The sequence below is a fragment of the Malurus melanocephalus genome, unplaced genomic scaffold (assembly GCF_030028575.1).
Source record: "Malurus melanocephalus ecotype Western Australia unplaced genomic scaffold, MMel_1.1 scaffold_121, whole genome shotgun sequence".
NCBI classification, from domain to species: domain Eukaryota; kingdom Metazoa; phylum Chordata; class Aves; order Passeriformes; family Maluridae; genus Malurus; species Malurus melanocephalus.
The window spans coordinates 998,700-1,025,419 of record NW_026623353.1 but is presented as its reverse complement, the minus strand read 5'-3'; the positions used below and the strand labels follow the sequence as shown (position 1 = coordinate 1,025,419).

General features: G+C 37.3%; 1 protein-coding gene across 6 annotated transcripts in view; it reads left to right on the top strand.

The window, feature by feature from the left end:
- Nucleotides 1-26,720, top strand: part of SORBS2 (sorbin and SH3 domain containing 2) — a 208,847-nt gene that overhangs the window by 88,565 nt on the left and 93,562 nt on the right. The window lies entirely within an intron of this gene.

Sequence of the window (26,720 nt, the reverse complement as noted above, 5' to 3'; positions counted from 1 at the left end):
TAATGATGAATTTGAGGAATATTTTCACTATTAAAGTATTTTTTACTTAAATTCATATTGTGTTTTCTCATCTATACTGGAGGTGCATGTTGAAACTTTTATACTTTGTCTGTGCTCGTGCTTATGGGCTGTGATAGGTCAACCTAGATCTCTACATTTTCCAGTCTAGAGGCAAGTCAGAGTGCCCTGACTTTAGTGCCGACTTCATCCTATTCTCTCAGCATTACTGGTGAATGTTCAGTGACAGTTTCAGTCTTTGGATTGCTTTGCAATTTAGCCTTAAGTGAGGACATGGGTATTGTTCATTTGATCCTTTAGAAGGTTTTCTCACTTTCGTATTTTCTATGCCTGCCTACTAAGGTTCCAGTAAAAAAGTTATCTTGGAACCAAGAAAAGTATACTGCTGTAATGGAGAATTTAACCAGAAATGTTACTGCTAGCTTTTTTTAATTGTGGTAGACCACTGTTAAGGTATAGTTAAACACTGCTCATTAATTGCCAGGATGCAATTTCATTGCTTGAGAAAGGGTGGAGAACTTCATTAGCTTTATTAAGACCTTTGGTACAGTCATCTGTTTTCCTCTGCTGGTGTTTTCTCCCTGTGAATTTGAAAGCTTCAGAGTGGCTTTCCAGAGCTGGTCTTGGAGAGCCCTGGGACGCTACAAGTTGCTCTGCAGAGATGCGGGAAAGGCAGGTCCCTCCGAGCCTGTGGTGTGACAGCCTCTGCCATCCTTCAGGATACAGGTGTATCCTCACACGTAACCTTGTAGCAACACCAATAGCAACTCCTATAAATCCATCAGTAGGTATAAAGGGTAAAGTTTGTTACGTGTGAGGAAAGCCTAATTGAAGGAAAGGAAGGAAGCAGGAAGTTGTCTCAATTTTTTTAATGGTGCAAATAGTTCAGTGACTGTCAAATGGACATTTAACTCTAGATGAACACAAGCCCTAAACCAGCTTCAGTCTTATTGAATTTATTATTCTGAAAGTAAGGGGATTTCAGCCTTGTGGCTGAAGACAAGATATCATGTCTGAAGGAATTTGTCAGATGCTTCAGGGATTCTTTGGGGAATAGAGGTGCTGTTGCAAAGTAGATTTTGTCAGTATAAGCTTTCAATTGCTTGGTCCTTGCAGGTGCAGCATTCCCATTTTCTGCCTGGTCCTCTATTAGATTTTTTTTTTCTTCCACAATATTCCCTTTCACATTGACAGATGCTTAATACCAGGAATTAGAATTGTCCTTGTGGGGAATTTGTTCTCTGTTATACCGAGCAGTGTACTTGAGCTCATTCTGTACTTCGAACTCTGCAACTAAATTTCAAATTACCTTTTAAGTTCTATCTTACTTGGTAACTTATTATATTTCCTGTTACAGAATTTTAGCAATTCAGTAATTTTAGCTGGGAATAGCTTTAATGCAGCACTGACACATTTTAAGTTCAATACTAATGGTGAAAATATTTTTTAAAACTTAATACTCTTTTGGACTTTGGACTTTGCCCTTTTGATACAAAGCATAGTGTTTGTAACAAATGGACAGACCATTCTTCTTTGGAAATGATGTGGATTTTTCTTCTGAGTATGACTGAGTAATGTATTTTGTCCCTGTTTGTAATGTCAGAATTTAAGTACCGTCATTCATCTATGTGGCCACTTCTAAATCTCCTCTTTTGCTGTTATGTAGTAGTAGGAATATTATTGAATTTAGTGTCTACAGCAATGTAAAGGTGATTTAGCTAAGAGCAGAATCTTTCTTACTGTTTGTTTGAAGCTGCAAGTTGCAGAGCATTCTATTATTTTTAAAAATCAGAATATTCTGTCAGGAGGTGGTATGTGTAGAAATATTAAGACAAACTGTCTTTCCAAATTTTTCTATGCTAGATCACTGTGTAATGCAACTAATGTGGTTAATCATCATTCCTTAGCTTCCTGAGTATGCAAACTCTTTGGAATGATGAAGTCCTTCTGGCCTAGACAGTAGTACTAGTTTCACACCTGATACCAAGGTCTTACATGCTCTTGTCTCACTAGGTGCTTGTTTTCAGTGGTACAATTAAGGGCATTAGGCTAGAGATACAGTGAACTGTTAGTCTTTGAACCACCTTGCAAATGAATTCCATATGAACTTCAGGCCATGTGTGCCCCCACTTTCAAAATAATTTTTAAATCAATATAACTTAACTAACTAAAAATGTATGTGCGAAAACAGGTGTTAGTTTTTGGTCTTAGGTGCAGGATTAGTTGTTATTTATCCCACATCAAGTGATCAGTAGGGTGATCACAGGGGAAGCTGAAGTGACGGGGAAAGGAGATGCACCTTTAGTGTGGGGAAGACAGGATCCGAGACTCAGCTGAACCAACTTTAGAATTGTGTAACTTGTCTTTGATAGCCTTTGTAGGAAATGGGAAAAAATGACTGGTTTGTGCACAACCTTCCAACACAGTATACCCTAGTAGTTTCAGATCAGTAGTCTTATTTTGAATATACCATTGAGTAGATGTGAGTGTTTGTAAGATTCCTCTGAGATGTACAGTTTAACAGAATCTGCTTCCTGAGTAATAAAAATTAGATTCCAGTAGCATTTAAAAATAATTCATACCATTAACTTTTATAGCAGAAGGTAAAGGTGGTATTAACCCTTACCCATTAAATGATAACTCTGGCCTTCTTGGGCCATTCCCATGACTGCTTTAATGTGTGACAGAACAGTGTTGTCAAAGGCCAGGCAGGTTCTGGCATTTGCCTGTCATTGCCTTCTGAACAAAGCTTTGTTGGTCTCTTTCAATAGGCAGGGATGAAACATGGAGAAATAAGCCGTCTTCACTAAAACTTAGCCTGAGTTACTTTCCTGTTATGCCACTGCATGGACCACACACATCTTTTTCTTTTTCCCATTACTGCTGAAAGGACAGATGACTTGAAGATTCAAAGAAATCACTGTTATGTGGTATATGCTCCCATGACTGTTATGAAGAAAATACCAGGTTTGCCTGGATCCAAGCAACCATGTAAAGTTAAAACATGTAAAACAATACCTCCTTGCATGTATGCAGTAGTTTCCTTTTGTATTTTACTAACTGATCATCTTCAGTCTAAGATGTTTTTTACACACTGTGGGGTATGGTACTGCCTGAGGTGCTTCACAGTGGCACATGGATTTGTAGCCATAGTGGTGGGATCTTGCCTTATCCCTTCACTTGCACATGTCAGGATGACCTGGAGACCAGAGCATTGCATGAACAATGTGCCTTGTGCTGTAGAGACACTAATTTGGAAGCCAGGCTCTTCACTTTCCTTGAGCTATGGATTTCCTCTCACCTGAAGTCATTAATGACTTCCACTTAGTCCCAGGGTGTTTGGTTTAATTTGGGTTTTCTTTTCAACAAATGGCTGGAGCACATCTCCTATGAGCACAGGCTTGGAGTTGGGGCTGTTCAGCCTGGAGAAGGCTCCAGTGTGACCTTAGAGCCCCTTCAATCCCTAAAGGGGGCTTACAAGAAGGAGGTCTTAAGAAAGAGAGTAGGTTTAGGTTAGATATTATGGAGAAGTTCTTTACAGTGAGGGTGGTGAGGCACTGGAACAGATTGTCCAGGGAGGTTGTGGATTCCCCATCCCTGGAGGTGTTCAAGAGCAGACAGAATGAGGATCTGGGTCATCTGGTATAGTAGAAGGTTCCCAGCCCATGGAAGAAGTTCCCTTCCAACCCTAACCATTCTGTGACTCATGAAAATAATATAAAAAGCTTGTTGCAAGGCTATATTTGATTTTTCTCTTTTGCCAAAACTGTATTTAAATCTTCCTTTTTCCTTCATACTTTTCACTTATGTTTCAAAGGTAATCATTCTCAATGTTAACATTTATCAGTAAAAGTTGGTTTTGCACAAGGCAACTCCTTGAATGCAGCTCATTTCAGTGATAAGTTTATAACCTGATTTCATAAAAAGCTGTGTTACAGCAGTTACTCTACCAGTGAGATAGGAGTGACTGGGAAGGCAGACACCACTGCAGTAGTTTTTGTGCCAAAACAAGTCCATTATTTAATTATACGTTTTTTCTTCTGTTGGGAATATTTTTTTCCCCAAAGAACTGTACCTAAGGAAATATGCAGTAACTTGTTTTCATATGGAGTGCATTTATTCCTTTGTTCTCTTCAGGTAGGATCTAGTTGGGTGTTGGGGTGTAAATGACATGTACTGTTTGACCTACACATAAATAAAATTGCCAGCACAGCTCCTCTCTCTGTTTCAGTACAACCAGCAGCAAAGCAGTCACGAGGTACAGGATTATAGAAAGTCAATAAAAGCACACTGAAGTAGAAAAATCTTCTAAATAAGCTATGTCTTCCCATACTCTTGAGGTCCCCTGTTTCTGATTTTCTAATAGTAAATTAAGAGTGACCAAAGTGATTGTGTTTAATAGGAAGTGCCTTTTTCTGAGCTGCTCAGGTGAACTCTGAGTGAACTAACGTGATGGAAGAAAACCTGGTCTAGATAGTCAGCTTACATCAGTGCACTTGAAAAGTTGGTAGACATGTGGTAAGGAATGGGATATTCATCACAGCAGGTAGCAGATGACTGTCAGCTTTCCCAGTTCCCTGAGCAGAGATAAGTATTCATTCATGCTTCTGTCAAGGCAGCTGTATACTACCCCATATACTAGGCTACTTAAAAGGCTGCTGTTTAATCATAAATGTGACTGTTCTTATGCTGTCTTCTTAACAACAAAATTTTAGCTGGATTTTGTATAAAATCCTGTAATAGTTATGCAAGAATAGTCTTTAGCTGTATAGTTTCTTGATACATAGCTCACTCACACAATAGAAAGTTAGTCTTTACTTTCTTAAAATAAAAATTAAAAAAAATCAGCACCCTGCCTTCTACTACCCTAAAAAGCAGAATGGGTTAAATATGAACTTAAAAACACAGAGAGAGCAGTGCATTTCAAATCCCAAATTAAATTTTACTATACAGCAAAAACTGGAGAACAAACAGATGCAAATTACTGTTTTGATAATTTTGCAGTGGAGTTTTAAAAAAATCAAGAATGTTCCCAGAATATAAAATATTCATAGTTTATATGGAGTTTTTATAACCCCTTACACAAATTGGGTGCATCTAAAGTTTTACTGTACTTTGCCTTATTCATTAAACATTAAAGTGACTTCATATATTGACTTCACACATTATCATTAATGTCAGATACTGATAATCAACTTTTAAAACTTGTACTCTGCATGAGGAATTTGCTTATTGATATCCATCACAGTAGTTGCTGCAGACTTAAATCCTGGAGAGTTTGGAAACTTTGGATGCACTAAGTAGGAAATCTGTCAGATTCTGCAAGCAGGTGAAAGACTTAACATGATGGCAGTGTTGATAATGTTAAACCATAATACAGTACTAAAAATTGGATATTATGAAAAAAATCTTTACAGAAAGGGTGGAATAGACTGCCCAGGGAAGTGTTAGAATCACCGTCCCTGGAAGTTTTCAAAAAATATTTCAATGTGTCCACTGGGGTCATGGTTTAGCAGTGAATACAGTGGTACAAGATTAATGGTTGGACTCAACAATTTTAGAGGAATTTCCCAAACTTAATGATTCTGTGATCATAAGATAAGGATTCTAAGGATTCTATGTTTCTAAAATACAGGAATTCCTCTGCTGTTGTTCCTTCTTGTTTCTTGAGTTCTGCACAGGACAATATCCATGATGATTTGTGTCCTATCAGTATCTCAGGTCTATCTAGCAAGAGGGAGTAGGGAATAGACCAGAATTTCACTGTAGTATCTGTGCATTAGTGGTTGCTTTAAAGTGGGCTCTTTTTTAGTGAAAAAAAAATCTTTAATTTTAAATTTTGGAGATGCAAAAAAGAAATTTGGAACTATGTAGCATAGATACCTTGTAAATATCTAAGGGGTAGCACCAGTTTTTATGCTCAAGCCTGTGAACACTTAGAATTTTGTCCAAGAGTTGGTCTCAGCCATTCTCTTAAAAAGAAGTCTCCCACAATTAGATTGATCTTTTGATAGTTCCTGTGTCTTAAAGGCTAAAAATCCATTACATGCCTTCCTTCCTCATATTGGTTTTGCAAGTACAAGTAACTATTGTCATTACTTTTTAAACTCAATACCTCATTTCATGTGTCAACTGCAGCAGCACTACTGATGTTGTAATAGCTTTTACCCTACAAATCCCTTTTTATTAGAGAATACTTTTTCAGATTGTTTCCACTCATTAGCAAAATACCTTCCTGTGCAAATTTGGGTGGTTGTGTTTTTGTTCTGAGTTCGTGTTCTTAACAGAATTCACAGTTCTGAAAGCTGCCCTGCATCTTAGAAGCGTAGTCCTGCTGCAGTTTAGCTGCGCAAAACAACTTTAATCCTTGTGCACAAGGAGGCAGGTATGTCTGGATTCTCCTATGCTGTGCAAGCTAGCCCAGCATTTATCCATGTCCAGCATTTCTGTCAGATGATTACTAGCAAAACCAACGATGCACTTATTTAGATTATTATAAAAAAAAAACAGTCTGTCTAGGAAAGTGAAATAAGGCAGTAGATGGTGCCATGAAGTATTTTTTTTTCTTTTTTTACTGTGAGTTAGAAAGGTACAGGTGGTTCAGGGAGAACTAAGGCAAAGAATTCAAATTCTTCTACTGAAAATCTTGCAGTACTCAATCGATCTAGTAATTTGAAACCTGTTGTATTACTCTTCAAAGAAATGTAAACTCTTCCAAGAATCAGACCATAATGTTAAAATGCATTCAGTCTTGGGACAGATGTGCAGTAAAGCTTCAGAAGCATTTAAGCCTGTAACTCAGACCATTATAATGATCAGAGGTGCTCCTTGGAAAGGTGCTGAAAATCCCGGGAAGTAACATTTTTTAAATTATACGCCTAAAATTCAGTATTTCAGCAAGACTCAGGTGGGAGCCACTGAGCTTTAGGCTCTTCACAAATGTGCCAGAATTGGGATTCTTACGGAGTCAACAGCAGCTCAGTCAGAAGGAAATTTGGTCTGGAGTAGGTTTAATCACTCTTTGGAAGTATTCATATGGCTTACTCAAACAAATAGGAGTTCCGAAAATTATTCAACTCTAAGTAAATGTGGTGAATCTAGCTCTTTAGTCTCTCTTGCCATCTCTTCTTACTTCATACACAAGTGTTTGTGTGTCATGAAATCTCACTTCTGTATCTTCTGAAAATTTCAACTTCACTTAAATTTGAAAATCTGCCCAAAGCTTGGAAAGGCATTCTAGTTGTCCCCAAATCAGAAAGTAGGCTAGCTCCAGGTATAGAAGATACAGTGTTTCATTTTAATTCCTTTAAAAAATTTTATTTTCATGTTTTTAACTGCCTTGGCCTAAATAGCTGATACTGTCAATACTAAAATGTAATGTTTCTGCAACTGCTAAATTGCATGCATTAAAATAAATTTGGATTCCTACAGGTGTCTGATGAAACAATTTAGAATGTTGAATTTAAGCTAGTTCTAAGCACCCACTCCTGCCAGTACTACTTTATATGAGTGATTTAGATTCTAGTTTTCATTTATGGGCTCAGCTTGAAGGAGGATTGCTTGCTTGTGCTATTCTTCCTTGCTTGGCTGGAGGAAAACCCATGAAATACATCCTTTTGGAAGAGACTGTGTCTCCAAAAATAAAATTTTTTGGGGGCAGCACCAGAGTTCACAGATGGATGTGCTGCATTTCCCTTGGCTTGACACAACTATGGAGTGTGTCGCAGGGGAAACTTTTTATTTGGGCAAGCATGCAAATCCCTTCTGTGCTGAGGCCACCAATCAGTGCCAAATTAGGTGCAAATTCCATTTTTCTGATAGCTAATAAATAAGCTATGTAAAAGCAAATCCATTCCACACTTTGAAAAATTGTGAATACTTTTTAAGTGAAGGAGCTATCAGTAATTGTTAAAATGAGAAGTTCTGAACCTGAGTGTGAGGGGTAAAATAAGAACAGAAGGAACTACTGTGAAACTAGCTTAATATATGACAGAATACTTTACTTGTTGGAATATATTTGACTTCAGGGTGCCAGAGCCATCCATGGGAGATGTTCAATACAGTTTCTTACGATTTCTTTTGACAAAAGAAACAGCTTTAGGCCTTAGAATTTTTTTCCCCACTGCGATCTCCAGCAAGCAGTGCTGGCTACCCTAAGTCTGGTGTGAATGGCTTGGTTCAATTAACTTTGTCTTCCTAATGGTAACCTTCTTACGCCTAAGGGATAGCAGGTGAATTTTGACAAAGCTGGAACAAAGGTTTTAATTTAAAAAAATAAATAACCAAGCAAGGAAAAAGTTGTACTGGTTTTAAAGAGAATTGAAAAAAACTTTTTATGTAGTGGTAGAAATCTTTCAAAAGAAAGCCTTCCTAATATCCTGATAAAACAGAACACTGAAAATTGCAAGGGAATACAAAAATAAACATGCAAACTCCACCATTTCTTTCTCATTTAAATAAAACAAATTGGCAAAACACCTTCAAATAACAAGCTATCTCTTCAGCTGTAGATGTGTAATCAAGTATAGAATATGTTGAGGTTTCATTTTATGTGTGAATACTTAGATTTTCACTGACTCTGGAGTGCTGAGTGGCTTTTAGTTATGAGTTACAGTTTCTTGGTGACAGGAATGTATATAATTTAGTCATCTGGGAAGCAACACAGTTTGAATAAGCCACTTCCCCTTTTTAGAATCTCTTGATAGCAAAAACACTTTTTCTTCCATGTTCACTCGTCTTTGAACAGAATTCACACCAGGTTCTCAGAATATTGCTTTTAAATCAAGTATTAAGTTATCAAGTGCTAACAAAAAAGTTGATCTGCAGCACCGTCTCAGAAGCAGAGAAAATCATTAGGTTTAATTAGGATCAAATATTTGTTAAGCAGTGTAGATGAGTTGAGTCTATTCAGTAATAGAGAAATTGTTTGTGGGTAATTTGCTGTAGTAGTGACACATGAGGCATGCATGGTTGAATAAATCTGCACAGATTTTTTTCCTTGTGGGCTGTTTTTCATTTAGAGTAACAGTTTTATTTGTGTAGTATTTGATTTTTCCATCGTTTCCAGATACCTGTATCAAAATTTATTTTGAAGCCTCACTTATTAAATTGAAAGGTCAAGGTGCCTAAAGGTATTCTCTCTCCTCATACATTCTTAAGTGTCATCTTTCACCTGTAGCAAATGCAACTATGGGGAAATTGGTGAGATGATGAGAAACTCAGGAAGAGTTTGTGCAATGCATTTTTAGTGTCTGAGTATACTATTCTGTGATACTGTAACAAACAAGAAGCATCTAAGAACCCAGGTAAGAAAGCTAAATATTAATTTTAGCCTAGACTTCTTGTAGTACAGCCTATTAATTAAATTCTGGGCCTGTCAGTGAGATATATTTCTTGTTGATTTACTGGAAATCAGTCACTCTTGAGAATAAAACTTCATTCTGTAGCTTCAAGGTGCAACCTCAAATGTTTACAACAAACATTCTTACTAAGGGCCTTCTTAATTAGGTCTACAGTTATGACTCAGGTTCAGAGTTGAAGCTACATTTTGAAGCTAGAGTGCTTTATTATGTCTTTAGTATAGACAAACAGGTAAAATCAATTGTAAATGCACAAGATAGTATGGATAAGCTGAATGGAGGAAATGATTCAGCCAGCAGTAGTCCGGACTTCCTTATCGACTGTGTGATCTTCTCTGCATGGATGCTGAAGCGTTACCTATGTTGCAGGACTTCAGAAGGAAGAATTGCAACCAGTTTTCTGTTGAGTTCTAATTCTGGAGTAGTGTAGCAAGTTTCATAACAGTAAGCAGTGATCATAGGGTAATCTGACTTCTTTTTGTAAAGTTTTTTAATTGGGGCTGACCTTTTCCAAAAACCAAGAAGCACTGCTCAAAGGGAGTTCGTTTCTGTGCTTAGTCTCTAAACCCCAAAGAAATTATCTTTGCAAACTAATGAGGATAAAATTAAGCATTGTAGCCTGTGGCAGCTCCTTCAAAGCTTTAAATGTAAATGGAAGGGTTGGAATTAGGTCACCATTTTCTGGATATATTTTTCTAATAGTGCTCAATATACTACTGAAACTACAGTAGTTTCTGCCTCTGTAAAATTGTCGAGGAGCAGTGGAAGGAGAAGGTTGTTTGAGAGTGGCCTCGTGAAGCATGTTGCTGGCATTTCAGTTCCAATCTCTTAGTTACTGTCATGAAAAAATGTGATGGAGTAGTTTTATCCCTATTATTACTCATAATAAAGTTAAGAGTTCAAAAATGAGGGGATCTGCACATGAAAGACACCTAAGTGCTGGGCTTAGATCTCTGGGTAGCATCTTTGCTTGTCCACAGCCCATACTGATCCCAGCAGTACGGTGGTCCTAGCAGTAGCCAGCCCTGTTCAGCATTTAAGTAACAAGTGAGAAGGGGCTGCAGTTTCACAAGTTTAATAAGGGCAGTGTAAAGAAATTGCTGTCTTTGGATGGACCCATTCACACAAACCCTTGGATCATCCTGACTGGGTAAATGCTTTGTGGGTGTRTGACAGCAGCCAAGCTCTTTGCGCTCAGATCCCCCAAATGCACGGGGCCTGGCAGCTGATACAGCGCAGGGACAGGCATACTGCTGCTGAAGGTGACTGTAAACAAGCCACAACAAATGTATTTGGCACTGCTAAGCCACTGAGGATTCTTTCTTAATTGGGTGATCCCAAATGGTAAAGAATCCCCAACCCAAGTTTTTTTGTAGCGCTTTTTGTCCCATTATGTTTGATTCCTGAGTGCTTTATAGTTAATTGTGTTAACTTTCTCCTACTGAGAGGAGCTCAGTTGGTTAGAGAATGAACTGACAACACCAAGGTTGTGGGTTCAGTGCCCATATGGCCCATTCATTTAGGAGTTGGAGTTGATGATCCATCTGGATCTCTTCCAACTCAGAGCATTCTGTAAACTTCTGTTAGTGCCCTTAAGATGTCCTCAGAATGAAATCTGGTCAAATAAGGTACTTGCTAAAAAAAAAAAAAAAAAAAAAAAAAAGTGGAAATTTTTTGGTGGCTGTTGAAGAAAAGGTGTTTCCAGAAAGTGTTCTGTCATTGGATGGGAATGTTTTTATTAACTTTTATAAAAATAGTATTCTACTTGGTAAACTCTACCTGAGATAATAGCAGATGTGTACTTTGTAACTTAGCAGTGATGCCTGTCAAAACTGGGGTTGTGAGTTTCTCTGGGAGACAAAATAAGAAAATGCAGAAGCTGCATGAGCTTTGGTAGTAAGGGCAGATATTTGTGTTTGGGGATGGCATTTGGTTAATGCAAACCAACAGTTGCTGTGAAGCTTGTCACCTATTCCAAGACTAGGCAAATATTTCATGATTCCTGGTGTATTGCTCAGAATTTTCTTGTACAGACAAAAGGCATATATGTGTGCAAAACCAGGAATTTCTTGTTAGTCTGCCGATGTTATAAGTTCAGTCAAAACAGGCCAGTATAAAACCTGTTTCTTTTTTGCTGGTAATGGCAAGGATTCCATTTACTGGGCCTGGCAACAGAAGCATAGCAATTTGAAGTTCTCTGTGCCCTGTCTACCATCTTTGGTTTTGGGATGAAGCAATGCCTCAAATGTTAGAATTTCTTTTGTGCATCTGGAATCTTATCCTGTTGGGATTGTTGGCTGCCCAGTGCTATCTACAACCAGGTTTACATTGCATTTCACGTTTACCAGAATGAGTCTAATTAGAGTTTTCCTGTGTCAATTATGTTGGTTACCAGTTTTCTATTTTCTTTAAGTGAACATTTGGTTATGAGGCCTCCAGTTCTATCAATGGTTTTGGCAGCAGTTTATGTCTAATTAACCTTTCAGTTGAAACTTACTCTCTTTATAGCAGAGTAGCAATTGCTGTGATCAGAGAGATGATCTCTGTTTAGGACAGGAATTCAGAAGGAAGTTTAATTACAAACCTATACACTTACTGCATGGCATCCTATAAGTAACTTTAATTGTATGACCTTTAAAGAGAGTGTGAGTAAATCTGTAGCTTTCATCAAGGAGAAAAAAAATCACAAAATAGTGTCAGAAGAGTATTTTTAAGTAGAGTTATATACAGGTAGATGACATTGAGACTTACTATGGTCAAAGTGYCCTTTAGTAGATAATAATAGTAAGTATTTGTTAACCATTAAAATATAAATTACATACTGCAACTGCACGGCCTTTCAAACAAATACTGTATGCCTGTTTAAAATTAAGAGGAAATAGTCTTTTCTATGTTTGTGAACACACTTTTCTGCCTTCTTTGTGGGAAGACTATGCATTAAAGTTTCTGGCATTGCAGCTTTAGTACCAGGAAAATATGAGAACTAAGACCTCTGTAAAACCAAAAGGACATGTGTCAATTTTTTCCTGAAAGAATGTCTTTTGCATTAGAAATATGGACTTAATATCATGATTACCCAACAGCTGCTGTTTAAAATCTCCGCTCTGAGGACAGCAGCCTAACCATTCACTCTGCAGACTGGATTGCAATAAGCATGTCTGATGAGCATCTGAGAATGATAGCTGGAAGGCAAAACTCATGACAGCTGTACCAGTGAATATAGACACTGTTGCTTAGTGTAGTGCAAAGACCAGTACTTGAGGTCCTGATGAGCAGATAGGGAGCATGGAAGTGTACAGATGACACAAGGATGTGTTTTTGAACATGGTCTATAAATAAATGCATCATTTCATGTATGTGATACTAATCGCATTCATAATTTCTGGCATGCTGGTCCTCATGTTTACCCAGCTGTGGAATTTACATGTGACTTTTCTTAGTGTATATGCAAATTTTGTCACTTATTTTCCCATGCAATTATCTGAAACACAGTGAGGGCACACTGCTGTATTCCACCAGAATGTACTCATCTGTGGGCTGAGTCAAGGTTGTCCCAAAATTGCAGCCAACCCTTCCAGTCTGGCAAGGATATGTGCTCTGCTTATGAAAAGAATTATTATGCAAAATATTTAGTGTGATCAAATCAAAAATTTTTAATTTTTTAGTTCTTTTGTATTCCAGAAAGAATATGTCAGATGCTGCATTGATTTAAAGCAGACTGTTCATCTAGGTATTGGGAATGTTCTGTACGATTCAATGTGGCTAATGAAGCACTGCATGCTACCTTGGGGGCTATAACTACAGCTTGGCATAAAAATATGACCTTGACATTCTTTGGGCTGCACATTGAACTGGTCGATAGGAAATGACTTCAGTTTGTAATCCTGTACAGGCACAGAGTGAACACTGATTATGCTTCCAAACACAAAGAGAAGTAGAAGCTGAAGAGCAAAGTGACTTGCCACTCTCAAAACGTCCAAGGAAACTGCATATTTTCATTTCCTGTTGTGCAAAATACCTTTTGTTGACAAGCTATGCTTACATCAACGTGATTGGACACACTCTCCAAATGATAAATGAAACACATTAATTATATGCTAGATATTCTAATAAGACATGATTCTGACAAGATACATTTCATTGAAATGCCTTTTATCTTTGTGGGATAACTTCCTGGTCATCTCAAAGGAGGTTGCTTCAAATTTTGGGGGGAAAAGCAACTTTGATGCTAAAAATTGAGGCCTGTATCTGTCATGCTTATGTTCATAACTACAGTAAACAATGGGAGCAACTCTGGAGTAGTGCATTAACTTTTCATTTCTATTTTTTGTGAAAAATTGCTGCCTCACTGTAAAACTTTTAATCTGGAACAATATTGTTTCATGTTCAGTTCTGAAATACTCTTGCAAATTATATGGATAGATTTAAAATAAAAGTATTGAGCTTCTTAAGTATGCCTCTGTTTCTGAAATGATAGGGGTTTAATACATTAGTTGTGATTTTAAATAAAATTCTTGACACCACACTACAGTTTATAGCTGAATTAATGTTAAATTCTCAGGAATCAAAAATTACATAGTTAAGAAGTTAGAAACAATAGAATTTTTTTCAAAAAAAATTGCCTCCCTTTAGATGCCTCTCTTCTCTTTGTGTCAATGATTTTGATCCTCATCTCCTTTTCAAACTGGTAGGTCAGTCAAAAAAGAAAAAACTCAAGCCATTATCTATCTCTCTGTGTTTCTTGTACCTATTTTCAGAATTGGATGTGTACTTTAACCTTGGCTATGCTGTTGAGATCATGGAGCTTGTTACAGTAATAGGTAATGCCCATTGGTTTTGCTGCTGGATTTAAAAAAAATTATTTTATTTATTTTTTTATTTCACACTGCCTTCTGGGTATAAGATTTAGGTATGTACTTTTTCTTGGCAGACCTCAGCTGGATGCGCTTGACGAGCATTCAGGGATGATGGTTGAGCGTGTTTAGGCTTCTGTCATTTTTCCAGAGAGTGCTACAGCAGCAGAGCTCGACCAAGGCTCTTATTATACTACTCTTTTTACATCCCGTTATGTGAAATGAAGCTCTTAATGTTTCCTGATCTCAGTAGGGTGCAGAAGTAGCCCAGGAATATACCTATCAACACAAAATGTCTGCAGGCCTAGCCTCTACCTCAGCTCTTTCCCCAGTCATCTTTTTGTCTTAGGGCTTCATCTCTAGCATTGCCCTTTTCTGCCTGTTTTAATTGATTTACTTTATTCTTTAGTAAACTTTTTACTCCTACTCATGTTCCTCTTTTTGAGATCACGTTTTCTGAAAAAAAGCAACAGAAAGTGAATCTTAATCTTTTTACCAGTTCATTAGGTGATCTCTTACTTTGACTTTATTCACCACATTATTCATCACTTTTATCTCTCAGCATTTTAGAGGCAAAGAGAGGTTAATCCTGGGGTTAACCATTTTAGTAGATTTGAATGCTGTCATGTAAGTGGAAGCCATCAGGTGTTAGTGATTGTGTCTTGTTCCTGTTCTAGAAAATATGAAACATGTGAATTCATTCTGTGCTGCAGAAGTGTTAAAAAGTAAATTAGAGTTCATAATTGTATCCAGAGATTTCCTGAAGGTAATTGGAGAGTTTAGTTTCTTTGCTCCAATGCTATGGTACATGTGGCTGCTTTGTCTTCCGAACACCACATACATTGTAGTAGGTAAATCATGACCTTGGTCCTGATCTTTCAGGCAAGTATAATGTTGGTATGCTGTGTGTAGATTTATTATACTGTTTATATGCACATTTTTTTCTAATATGCTTATAAATGTTTCATATACTTGTAGTTGCAGGGTTCATGAGGGGCAGTAGTCGTATTGTTTACAGTGAATATTGCATACAGTTAAACACAAACTGGTTTCGTTTATCCTTTTTGAGGAGTTCAAATTAAAAACACTAAGATGAGATCTTGCTGTTATAAGTACATGGAATCATTCAATGGAGTTTGTTTACATTCCCACACATTTTGGTGTTTCTGCTTTATGCAGGGAGGCACATAATTTTTGCTTGCTTCAAGAAATCATGCAGTGTGAGAAGATGAATGAGCTGCGGATTTTGATTGTTTTAGAAACACTTGTCCAAGTTCATAGCTTTGCCTTTGATGCTACAAGCTTAGTGGAGAATTTGGCTAGATGTTGAACATCTGCATCATTAGCCTTAACAAAAAATGTAAATGAAGAGAAAAAGGAGCTCTACAATTTAGCTGTGACGCATTTGCATACTTTCTCCTCTTAGGTTGCTCTGACTGTTCAGGATACAGGGACACTCTTCCTTGAATGCCATAGGACAAACTGCTTTAAATGTTAGAATTTAATTCAACTTAGCAGTTCAGACTCTTCTCTATTCTGTAAGGAACTTAGATAGGACAGTGAGTCTGAAATCTTTGAAATTCCTTTTGGGCCTGTGGAAGAGAAGTGTGTATGCAATGAGGGTTCAGATAGCCCAAACAAGCAGTGCAGAATTGTGCTAGTTCTAGAACAGACAGCATGTAAACGTGGCACCATACCTGAGCTAGTGAGATGTGTGTGGGAAAATGCTGGGCCCTTACTACACTCAGGACTAAATAATCTTTTGTGCTATAGTATGCTTTAGGAACCTGGGAGTTTGGAATGATGCCAGCTTGGGATCTTGAAGCAATGGCAATTGACTGGTGCACACTTGGAAAGGTGGATATGCAAACTCAGCAGTATGATTATTGTGTGCCTGGGTTCTTCAGATTGCTTGGTGTCCCAATCTAAAGGTTGTATCCTGAGTCTTTGTTTCTGTATTTACATGCATGGCCTCCCTGGGAATTCTGCAAGAAATTGGATAGCGGGTGTTGGCTCTCACACATGCATCTCTTGTTAAGGAGAATTTACTTCTGCATGCTCTATCTCATTAACCAATAGCAGTGTACCTGTGTTACTGTTAATAATAGTTTAGTGAAATATTTGTCTGTTTACTCTTGCTGGCAATTGTGTTCTGACTTCGATTTTATTCAGCAAGAGTTTTGCAGTGGTCTGTGTATTTGTTCCCCTTGTTTTCTCTCTCAAGCACATCTGCTGTTCATGACATTTATCCATTATAGAAAGCAGCACCAAAAGAAGAAATATGAAAGCTCAAGTCACATCCCTTCCATTGTTTTAAAAGCTGACATACAAGAAAATGCTCAATTTTTAACTTTATAGATATTTGCCTTTTTTAAAATTAATAATCCATTTTGGTTTCATTTCTGTTCTTTGAGCAGTTAGTGAAATATTTGTATGCAGTACAAAAATACTAAAAATATAGAATGAGCTTTGTTTATGTGCATTGTTCCCACAAATATATGATGCCTTTGTCTTGTTCTCTCAAGGGTTGAGTTTTCCATCATCTATATTTTATTAGTGTTGTTACTTAACCCATGGCAGAGGGTAGAGGGGGGGATGGGAAGGTGTCTTTTCCTGTACCTGTCAAGATTCTGTCTCCTCTTGTGAAACGTTTACTGCTAACGTTTTGTAATTTGAAATAGCAGTCAACATACAGTTAATGGCATTGAAATGTATAATAAGCAATTCCTATATGCAGGAGACGAAGGATAAACTTACAGGATGGATTAAAGTGAATGTATCAACAAAATCTGGCATTTGGAATTTGTCAGAAGCACAGAATATTAAATCTTAGCAAGCCATGCCTGTTCAGCCCTAAGGTTTTGTCATGTTGTCACTGATGTGTGTTTCTTCGTATTGCAGATAATTTGTGTGGGAAATAAGTTGGGGGAGGTTATGAAGAATTTATTTTTCTTTTTTCCTTTTTTTTTTTTTTTTTTTTTTTTTTTTTTTTTTTGGCCAGGTCTTCAAGTGAGCCAGGCACCCATATCTAGACTTGGTGTCCTCTTTTCCTATTATCATCAATACAACCTTTCATGTACTTTGTAAAGAAGAAGTGAGGCAAAGCCATGCAAACCAATAACAAAGGGCTTTGTATTTTAGAGGTTCTGGGAAAAATATACTAACAAAAGAGTCTACACAACATTTGGTATAATTTTCCTTTATTCCCTTGTGTATGTTAAATTATTCATTTCTAAAACTACTAGTAGTAGTTTGTTTGTTAGTAGAGAATTGCTATAAACACATAATCTGGGTTTAGAAACCATTTATTAGGTGATGCCTTCTGTCAAATGTTTAATAGCATTAAAATAAATCACTAATTTTTTATTGTGTAACATTTTTATTACTCTGAGAGACTATTGTATGCTTCAGAATTCAGAAGTGAATAGACTTGGTGTAGGTTTTGTAGTTGCTCAGTTTTGCAGTAGCTGCATTTTTTTCAATATTAACATAATTTAATCTTTACCGTAAGGCATGATCAGTAATGCAATATCAAATGGTAACTGTCAGCTTCTTAAATTCTTCATATTAGTATTCAACTTGACAGCTAATTTGCAAGATCCCTTCCCCCACCACATGTGATGCCACAACTTTTAGTATGGATGAATCCTCTGACTCCAGCTGGAAATGCAAATTTCACATGGTATGATCAGGGTTCTTTTATAGGAGCAACCGTATTCAGTGATTAGAGGCCAAAGATGTGCATTTAATGCAAGCAGGAAAAACAGAGAAAATAATCTCATGGTTTCCACTGGAAATTTCTGTATGTATGACCAATCAGGTAGATAGGGAAATCTAACTTATATAGGTTCCCACCTAAAAGGACTGCCCCTTTGTAACCACATACCAGAGAAGAAGGCTTTAGATGCTTTTACTATATAAAGATATGTTCACGTCAAGGAGTTTGACTGACAGTTTTGTAAACGAAAGTATTGTTTATTCTTAGAAAAGAAACAACATCTTGTGTCTAGATATGGCAAAAATATTTGGAGTGGACATTTTTGGAATGAATTAAAGAAAAGAAATAGTCTATTAAAAGTTTGACAAAGCAGAAAGTATAAAAATATCCCTGAACTTGCTGCATTGCACAACTGCAAAGTTAAAGCTGCTTTTCCAGTTCTTACAGTACCCAAAAAATTGTTTAGGCTGCTTTTCATATAAGCTAACTGAGCTCAAGGTAACTGTGTGCAAGAAGAAAATTTATGCTTTCTAATATGCAAAACCAGTGCTAAAAATCCGTTTCTTGTGAGAGTTATTTATTTTTTCAGAGGCCTAAATCTAGCAGATTTCTACAGTTCATGGTTAATTGTAGCTTGGGAATAATCGCATCCTTATATAGAAAAAGCCTGGTTTTATATCTCAAAGAAGACTATGGATTCTGTGAGCATATTTTAAGGACTTCCCATCAGGGCCATGATATTTTGAAATGGGATAGCTAAGAGTGGAAACCTGCTTACAGGCCTGGTATTAGCCATAGTTACAGCTTCAGATATTTGAATCAGAAAGCTTAATTTCTCCACAGTATGCACCGATCTGTCTACTAAATACACCACAGTAATGTCTGTTACAAGGAATACATCAAAACTGTTGTCAGTAGATAAAAAACTATCTGATGGCTGTACATTTCCTTTGCCTTGATTTTCTTAATTTCTCAGCTTCTTGCAGATTGTCTCATGTCAGAAAACTCTTGAATCATATGGAATAATTATATCATTCATGGCTAAAATTGCAAAGTAGGCAGTTCTTGCGCTGCTGATTCTATTTAACACGCTGGGAGCAGAGCTCACCTTTGGCCTTGCTTTTCTGTGTGCAAACTCCACATATTGTGCCTGAACAATTGGCAGCTGCAGTGGGACCACAAAACACTAAACAGAAGGTGTGCAAACCCCAAGACAGTCCTGTGTTGCTCCTGCTCCACAGCTGGTGCATCCTCAGTGCTGTAGTGATTCTGGAATGTTGTGGCATCATAATGGATCATAGCAGCATGACACAGTATTAGTATAAAGCCTTGAAGCTAATGTCCTCATTTGAGAACCTGTGAAAATCTAAGGTTATTTTTGGATCTTTGCATCCGTCAGATATGGTTTATGAGATGTGTAACAGCCTCATCTGTCTTAAGACAGCAGAGGAAAGTTGCTCCAGGCTTTCCTGTCATCCATCTCTCCAAGTTCCCTCTTTGTGTACCTATCCTATTAAGGAAAGTTGGATTTTCAGCAATGACTGCAGACAGAGCAGTAAGATCAGCTGAGACTCCCATGCCTGTGAGAGAAGATAAGCTGCCTGAGCCCCGCAGGCTGCAGGCAAGGCAGGAGCAGTGTGCTGCTGCCTTTCCCTTCAGCTCACCTCTCTTGTGCCACAAAACATTGCCCTGCTCAGTCACTACTTGCTTGTGGAAAATGTCTCATGAAGCCCTTGTATGGCACGAAACAAAAAGATCTGGAAATGGCTATAGTTGTAAATTATTACAGTATTAAGGCAAGGTCAGGTGTTGCTGCATAGTTTCTGTAGTACTTGGAATTTAGTATCTTTTCTGTGATTCAGTATTTATTCTTGGAAGGAAAGCAAATTATAAAATAAGCTTACATACCTTATCATGGCTACGAATCTTGTTTCTGGTGCCTTGTGTCCTTCCGCAATATTGGTTTTGTTTCTTCTTTCATGAGAAAATAAAATTTTAGAGCACGCTTCCCTGCTTTTTATTTTAAATGAAGTTTTAATATTGTGTGGGACTCATACTTTCTGATACACTTTTCTCGAGTATGGTCTGAGCATTTCCTCTTAGTGCAAGCAGGATGAAAAGATTTTAATGAATGGGTTTAATGAATCTCATGAAACAATTGTTTACATACAGAAAGTTATTTCCACATGTGTGGGCTGGGGATGTTTCTAAATAGGACCCACAGTCGTCTAATTAGACACGCATGGTATTAGCAGGCATTTGTAGTACTCTCAGGGCTAGTCCAAGGACAAGGAATCCCTGCTGAAAATGTTCCATTAAAAAGATAATTGCAGAGCACAAGGTCTTTCTAAAAAAGCTGCCCAAATTTTCTTGTTTTTAATTAGATGCCGAGATCTGGATTTAAATAGATTGAAAATAGAAAAAGAATTTACTTTCATGGGAACTAATCATGCCAGCATTGACTATGGAATTGTGAAAGATTCAAAACAGTGTTTTGCTTATAGTTTTATGATCTGATGATCCTGGTAGAATTGAGTGTTTAGTGTATACACTGATTAATTATTTCATATTTTGCATGCAATATGACAGACTACATCTGATTAGTTAATACCTACAGTGCCTAGGTGTGTTCTACTAGTACCAGGAGGGTTCAAATATGTTTTTTTTCTTAGGATGAGATTTCTAGGAGTTTTTATTCTCCACCATCACCCTATTGGGTTCAGCTATGTGAAAAGTTGATGAAGGGAGAGAACACTGTCCATTCTGGTATGCCTCTTAACAGGAAACTATTAAAAAAAAAATTAAAAAAACCCAAAAACTTGTTTGTGTGTTAGGTGGGAGTAGTGTGCTGTCTTTAAAAATAAAAGAAACCTGTAAAAAACCCAGCACAGATTAGCCATTGGTTACTGTGAAAAATGCTGTTAAATTAATTAAAATATTGTATCCACTGGTAACATCAGTGGGAGTTACTAAACTGGATAAATAGATAAAGAGGAGTTTGCATATTTTCAGTCAGATTTGGAGAACAACCAACAGAATGATTACTGGGGTATTTTTACCATGAAAATTAGATGGAACCTAAAAGGAGTAGGATTAATTTCAGCTAAATCAGGGGGAGCTCAGTGTAGGGGCTGTAGGCTACATTGAAATAATCTGTTACTCTTAGCATGAAGAAGGAAGAGATGTAAGGTCTTAGATGTAGCTTGGTTACAAAGGGAATGAGAGAAAGATAATGTGCACATGTTCTGTTACAGACTTTGCATGTTGTGAGATAATAATGGCAACATGAAATAATACCATGAAAAGATTTTGAAGAATTGTGTGAAATATGCTTGGGCTCTTTACACTGTACTTCTGCTCAGTGTGTAGCATGCTTACTGAAATAATTTTTATCTTTTAATTGGCACCTTTTGATTGAGGAATGACCATGGGTCTCAAAGGATGTTCAGCAGAATTGTAGGATGGAAACTAAATCTGCTTCTCAAGGCCTTAGCAAGCGCTGGAAGAGAAAAACAAAATACATGTCTTGTGATATTGTAGAGTTTGTCAGTCAAATGGTTATTGCAGGTTGGACCTAGCAGAGGTACGTGGTTCTCCTATCTCTGGCCAGTACAAGAATGGCAAGTTACAGATATAGTACTGTTTCCCTTGGGCTGGGTTTAGGGAATTGCAAGAACAGTGCCTGGACCTGAGAAGTCCTGGTCCTTTCCGAGGGAACAGCTGACAGCTGATGGTTCCTGCCACATGCACATTCTTGCACATAGGTCAGTGCACTCATGTCAAGCATGAGTTTGTGCTTGTGAGGGAGATCAATTCAGAAGACAGTGCAAGAATAGAACAAAACTTTTGAACATTACTGATAGTTTTCTGTGCTATGTTTGCAGTTTCACAAAGGTTTATTCTGAAATCCTATAAATGCAGAGGGACTACTGCTTCAAGATCTGTTATTAGCTAAAGATGCAGATAGCCACACAATGGGATGTTCTGAAGGTGCCTGTCCTTCTAGGTGTCATTCATGTCAATTTTCATGAGCTTCAGAAAATCCTAGGAGGGTATTTGTGTAACCCTTCCGTCACAAGAAGCAAATTAATATACATTTGTATAATTTTTACTTCTTGGAATGCAGGTGCTTCCAATGCTTGGCTCTTCCACCAATTTTTAGATGGCAAACTATAGGTGTAAAAATAAAGATGTCAGGAAATTTGGGATGGCCTTTGGATATTAATTTTTCACTCAGAAAAGTGATAGTCACAACAGAAGAACACAAATGTAAAGGCTGAACACACAGCAGCAAATAGGTCCCATAAAAATCCCAAATTAGGTCAAATATTTATGAGAAAACTGATCCCAGCTGGGGGCTGCAGAATTGTGAGTTAAAGCGCTGACAATTCTGCTGAGGGAAAGGATGAATAGGTAAACTACCTATTTCTGTCTTTGTTGCTTTCAAATGTATGCAGTAACCTCCAATGTGTTTGGTTGTCCCAAAGCCTTAATTGGAACATTGTTTTAGCAGGTTGGAAAAATGTTACATGCACCTACCATTAAAAGCAGGCTCTTTTAAAAGAGAGAAGAAGTTTACTTCATAATTGATAAGTGCTTTTGATGTGTTTATGGCACTGATAAAATTTTCAAGCCTGTTCTTTAGCCATGTTTTGCCTTGATTCAAGCCTTGTATCTGTTTTCAGCTGTTTGTGGTTGGGTGGTGGGTTTTTTCTCTACTGTTAACAAACTGATAAAAAAGTCACTACAAAAAATCATCCAAGCTTCTTTCATCACAAATGCCTAGTGAAAATGTATAGTGAAAAGGTAGCTAAGAGAGTTGTCATATCCCTGAGCATTTGCCTCTCTGTGTTACTGCTTGTGTTGTGAGTGGTTTACATTATGTGACAGATTTGGCAGGTAATAAATTAGTTATAGCAGTTCAACATTAATCTTAAAAGCTATTTTTCAATGTGTTAGCATGACCAGTACATTTATGTTTCTTTACAGGGAAAATGAGAATATTTTTTAATTTATTTGGAATAATGGATGTATTATGTGTATATGCCTGTATGACCTTTCTATAAAAGGCTAAAATATAAAATTCCTGTGATGCTCAGACTGGTCCAGATGGCAGAGGCCAGAAATAATTTATCTAAAAGTTAGTCTGTAATCAGAGATCTTGAGTCTTTTGTGTCATGATTTTTCATGCACACCTCTTTAGGAGCTTATGTTAGTTAATGCAAAATCAGCTCTAAAAAGATCACCATTTTACCAGTTTACAGTAAACTTAATCTTGTGCCAAAAATGAGCTTGTGCATAATAAAATAGTGTTAACACACTATAAACAGAACCCAGTACAGTTTACTGCAGATTAAACATGGAGATTTATATTTGAAAGCTGAGCTACAGAAAATGTGATTCTCCCTTACCTCTGCAATGTTCACTCACTTTACTGATGATACACGAGATGCAGTTGTTCTGGATGCTCTAGGGAATGGCTAAACCCATTCTTCTTCCCAGGCTTGTTTATTTCTGACTGTCATTTTCTTGGTGAGATCATCAAGGTCATTTTATGTCATTTCCTCCTCTCCTGCCATCTGTTGGGTTTTTTAGTTGGTTTATTTTTTAATTTGTTTTGGTTTTGTTTGGTTTTTTTATACAAGGCAAAAGAACCCCCCTTTTCAACATTTTAGTATTTCAATATTTTTTCTTGATATGCAAATTAAAGGCATTCAAACCTGAAACTTTGGAACTTCCTGAGTTCAGACAGGCTGTCCACTTCTTATTTCCAAAGCACAAAGATGGAGTGTGTAGAAGAGTTAAAGTGTGGCTGCAGATCCAGCCTGTGACTACTGTTGACATACTTGTGATATTCCTGCTGGTGCAGCTGCTGTGCAGGTGGCTGTCATTGCTCTAAAGGTGTGCAATCCACTGCTGTTCCTCTGTGCAGATTCACAGGTCCTGGTTTGTAGAGCTGCTCCTTGGACTGGCTGGAGTTATTTCATCCCTGGTACAGAACTTTGTTGAATTTCATGTTTTTTATCGGCCTTTTCCTACAGCATTGGAGGGGTTCCTCCATTGTAAAAGCAACTTCCCAAGTCTGGGGATCCCCATGAACTTGAGTTTGCTTGGTACTAATGACCCATGAAAGAACAGTTGCACTGTTTCAAGGAATGTTTACTTTTTTAATAAGGAGCCAAACTTATATGAGTAACCTGTCTTTTTGTGCCAAATGTACATGAAATTCCAGAAAGTTCAATACAAAAATTCCTGGCAGATATTTTTTTTCTTGCTCCCTTGCAGAATATTTTGTTTCATTTATTTAACAAAATGACAATGCCAGAGTTCATATTGATTCTTTGTTTTCACATGGAGAAATGAGTCCGGCTGCCCTGAGGGTGCAGTCCAGTACCTAAAACCATATGGTTAATTTACTCTGAGATTATTTACAGATGAGTTGTTTAAAGGAAGCCTTAGAAGTCTTAAGTTAATATAGCAAAATGTTATTAGCATGTGCTCCATAGTGTCCCTTGTGGCTACTGTCAGTTAGTTCATGTCTCAAAATTGCCACCTCTTGTTCCCGGGAAGAATTTTCCAGGATCTTCTCAAATGCCTTTTAAAAAGACTGATCAAAAGCAGCACAGTGAAAATGACTCTTACAAAACCACTGCCTGCTTACTCTGTTGTTAAACTCTTCCCATTTCCATCTGCCTGGAAGCAGCTGCAAGAGTGGCCGAGATGAGTCAAACCCGCAATGGAGTAGCACAGCTTGGCTAGTGGGGTGCTGTGACAGCTCTGACCTCTGAGTGACTTGCTAACTCTGCCTCCAGTGGAAGCTCAAAACAATTAGAGCCTGTCCAGCTACACCCACATTTGTTTCCKGCTGTCGTTCTTCAAGGAAGTTTGCTCTGTGTGGGACCGGGGTGTATAAAATGTATCACAGCAGCCAAATAGTAGCAGCTGAAAACAGCACAACTTATTGGTGTAATGCCCATCATTTTCATGTTTGAGCCATCCATGTAAAACTTTGTGAAATAAAATAGCTGCTAAACATAGTTAGCCAAGACATGTTGGAGTGTGGCAGTTCACTATAATTTAAGTTTATATTCACTCAGCCTACCATTCTTGGAGAAAGAAGCAAGTGGTTTGATAACCTTCAAGCCGCAGGAGGGATGAATTTCAATCCAAAGTCCTGTGGTGAATAATTTCTTATCAGAAAAATTTTATGCTTTTCTGTGAATCTCGACATCTCAGGTTTCTAGTAGTAGACAGTGTGTGGCTTTTTGAGTGCAACTTTATTGAATAGCATATCAGATCATACATAGTGCAGAAATTCTCACAGATGAGAAATTGCGATCAGTGGAGAGGAAAGCTCTTCGTCCTCCCATGTCTTCAAATGAGTTTTGAAAAAAGATAAGGTGCTTTTTACTTGTGTATGTGGTGATATTTATGTAACAGGTGACAACATCTATCTTGGTTACTTCCGTAAAATAATGTTTGTACTGGTGAAGTCCTCAAGACCTGGTTCAAATATGCTGGTAATGGTTAACTCTTAAAGGAAATAGTTCATATTTTAAAAATTAAGGTGACATTCTTGGCATAAGCTGCTATTATCAGGTTTTCAAAGCACAGAAGTGCAGGAATCTTGCTCATTTTCTTCAAGTACCTATTTCTAGAACAGTACTCACTGTGTTTGGCCCTTTAAAAATATAAATCTTTAGTTGTGCAATTATATATTTCATGGGAAAAATGTAGATGACAGGTTTTTTCCTTTGAGATAGCACAAACAAAAATGTTTTACCTCTGAATCAGGCTGTCTTAATGCTTTGAAGTCAGGAAGCCATTACATGTCCTTGGTGGTATGGAAATAGGACTTCTGTAATGGAAAAAGATTAAACCAGCATAAGAAATTTTCATGTATTTGATAATCATTATTATGCACAATGAATTTTACTCTTATTAGCTATACCAAAAACTGAAGTGATGCTTCGGGGAGAAAAGGTGACAGAATTGCTTATTGATTGTGGTTGATAGTTACACCATTTTTGACAAAGGTCCTTTGACTTTCATAAGGTGATACTTTGGAGAGTCTTGCATAAAAGTTACTATATAACTTGTACTAAATCACTGAGTATGATCTGTGTATAAGAATTTAAGACAAATTAAATTTGTCTGGTCCCTCCTGAGTGTATCTATCACAAAACAAAATTGTTAATTATCTGAAATAATAAAGCCAAAAAATTACTTTAGAGCCATTGAACAGATCTGATTTGTGGCACTTCTGCAAGTCCTTACATGGCAGCATTCAAAATCTCACATGTGCATTCTGTATCGTCTTTCTAGAGGCAGAAAGGTAAAATTTTTGTATTGTAATAGTTGTTCTGTCCCCTTCTATTTGCTGTATGGTAATACAGCGGTAGGTATTATGGTCCATTAAAGTCGAAAGGCCACTACAAATTGTGATTTATTGAACATTAAATGCAGCCATGTAGTGGTTACTTGTGGGTGACTTATTAACGTGTAGTAGTAATTTGTATTTACATAGTCTCTAAATTAAAAAAAAAAAAAAAAAACAAACAAGAAAGCCTGTATCATGGTTGATGTCGTAAGTGGTGGAAGAGATTCCATAGTCTGTAATGCCTGTTTACACAGAGCTTTCTTCTATGAAACAGGTTTTAGTAAATGTGAGCTAATTAAGGGGCTGGATCCTAAACTAGAACAAAAGGGCACCATTGACCTCAGTTGAACTGTACTGGTTTATAACAGCTGAGGAAATAGCAGGAAGTATTT